Genomic DNA, 2,742 nt, shown 5'->3' with positions numbered 1-2,742 from the left:
GCTCCAGTCGCGTTCATGGATCTCATGAACCGCGTGTGCAGGCCGATATTGTCTGTGATAGTATTTATTGATGATATCTTGGTTTATTCCAAGACTCGGGAGCAACACGAGGAACACTTGAGGGAAGTGCTGGAGACATTGAGGACGGAGAGAATTTTCGCAAAGTTCTCCAAGTGTGAGTTCTGGTTGCGCGAGGTGTAGTTTCTGGGGCACCTTGTCAACCAAAAGGGTATTCTGGTCGATCCAGCCATGGTCGAGGCACTGATGCAGTGGGAGGTTTCGAGGTCTCCATTTGAGATTCGGAGTTTTCTTGGTTTGGTTGGTTATTATCAGAGATTCATCCAGGATTTCTCCAAGATATTAATTCCTTTGACTCGATTGACAAAGAAGACAGTTACATTTCGCTCGGGGCCTGAGCAGTAGGCAGCTTTCGAGACTCTGAGACATCGATTGTGTGAGGCGCTGATTTTGACCCTGCCAGAGAGTGTTGATGATTATTTTTTGGTTTATTGTGATGCTTCGATCACAAGTTTGGGGGCAGTGCTGATGCAGAGGGGTCGCGTGCTCGCTTACGCTTCAAGGCAGCTAAAGTGTAACGCTTGTAGATCCAGGCTAGTCATTATAGAGACAATAAGTGTTGATAACGACTTTTTGGTAGAAGATTATTTAGATTGAATAATCATAATAAAAGTCGTAGTGTATGTTACAAGGATTCTGTACATATAAAGAACGCCAAAATCCGAGTTATAACGAAGAAGTTATGGCCCGTCGAAGTTTTACAGCAAAACCGGCACGGCACCGGGAGACGTAAATAGTGAATTTACGATAGAGGAGTTTTTAACCTTAGTAATCTAAACAAAAGTTGTAGTATACGTTAAACCGAGAACATACAAAAAAAGAACGCTCAAATCTGACTTCGTATGAGGAAGTTATGAATTTTCTAAGATTTGGCATAGCAGTGCACGACCCGAAACTCGAATTTTAGTTCGAGCGGTTTTTGGCCTACGCGGCCTAAATGAGAGTTTAAGATCTCATTAATAGGAACTCAACGATAAAAATACAGACGAAAACGGAGTCCGTATGTAGAAGTTATGAATTTTACGCGGACATTTAACAGTCTAATCTCCTCCTACTGTTAAATTTAAGATCGGTCGAGAATTAGTCAACGGAGTCTAAACGAAAGTTGTATATTATGATCCCATTTACACGTGGATATAAATAACGTCGAAAACGGAGCTCGTATACGATAGTTATGATTTTTCTAAGTCGGGAGGGTGCTGTGCGAGTTTGGATGACGTGGCGCGATCACAGCCGTTGCTTTCTCCCAAGAAAAGCCATCAGATGATGACACATGACACTGAATCGGCGAGTCAGTGACCCAACTTGGCGAGTCCAGCTGCCTGGCAGCCTATAAATAGAGGTGTCGGGTTCCCTCATTCTTCACACCATTCCAACCTCTTCTCTCTCTCTCTAAACTCTCTCTCTAGCCCCCAAAACCCCCCCTAAGCCTAGGTAAACCTCCTAGCACCCGAAGGAAGCCCCGAGAAAAGAGCCTTTCGGCTCAGAAACGCTGCTCCAAGCAGAGCCCGGTTTTGAGAAAAAACCCGTTGTAAGTAAGCTACGCCTACCCTATCTTTAGTATAACTTATGTTTCAATATAGTAATGTTAGTAGGACCTTATGATAATTATTTGGGCTATTATTATGAGTTATATAAGTGTCTTTATAATATCTTTTTTAACCGCTTGGGTTGCTGGATTCAGAAATGCATTATGCCAAAATGATCCTGCCCTCCGGTGTTCCATGTTTGGCCCCTGTCTGTACATAGTGGGTGAAGAGTATAGTTTAACACTTATATAATAGTAATAATAGTTAGATTATTAATTAGTCTCGTCGAACCTTAGACTAAACTCTAGTGGTAATGATACTAGGTTTTGTCGAAAGAAGTTGTTTTAAGTAAACGAAGCGTTGTCCGAGTACCGAGTCACCACCTTATCAGGTGAGTGCATAGTTACTTTCATCTTACACATAGATATGAAGTATTTTAATATAAATTACGTGCTATGTGTGCATATTGTCTGAATACTTGCTGTCTATGCTGAATGAAAGATTTTATACATGTTTTAAATGATTTAAATTGTATATGTATTTTATATCTACAAAATATGTTGGGTAAAACATGGGTAGATGAAATATGAATTAAATGTTGAGATAAGAGGTGATATAGACCATGAGATAAGGGTGAGAGCTGAACAGTGAGAGAATCCTTTTACCCAAGCGTGGCCCCGTCATCTAGAAGAGTATGGATGACAATCACGGACTATTCTAGACAGTCCAGTGAAACACTAGCAGGCTCGCAGCCTGTAGGTGTTGTGAACGATGTGGTCACCCGGTGTACTCTAAACCCTGGCGATCATGCAGACTTGGTGCCTAAACCTTGGCGATCATGCAGACTTGGTGCCTAAACCCTGGCGACCATGCAGACTTGGTGCCTAAACCCTGGCGACTATGCAGACTTAGTGTCCGTTGTGTAAACCGTGGCAACGATGAACTTCGTGTCGATTCCTTAGGATGATCCTTAGGAATGAATGAACGAGGAATAGCTGATTCTTAGGTTAGTTCCTTAAGAGTAAGAAGATAATGGGGATGGGTAATTGGGTTGATTTTTTGATGTTTAAACATAATAATTATATTATTGTGGGTTGAAAACCCTATGTACTCACCAGGTTTCCCAACCTGACCC

The sequence above is a fragment of the Lactuca virosa genome, chromosome 5 (genome assembly GCF_052849685.1).
Source record: "Lactuca virosa cultivar CGN04683 chromosome 5, Lactuca_virosa_CGN04683_v6, whole genome shotgun sequence".
NCBI classification, from domain to species: Eukaryota; Viridiplantae; Streptophyta; class Magnoliopsida; order Asterales; family Asteraceae; genus Lactuca; species Lactuca virosa.
The sequence above is the reverse complement of the archived record's forward strand: the minus strand, read 5'-3'. Positions refer to the sequence as shown.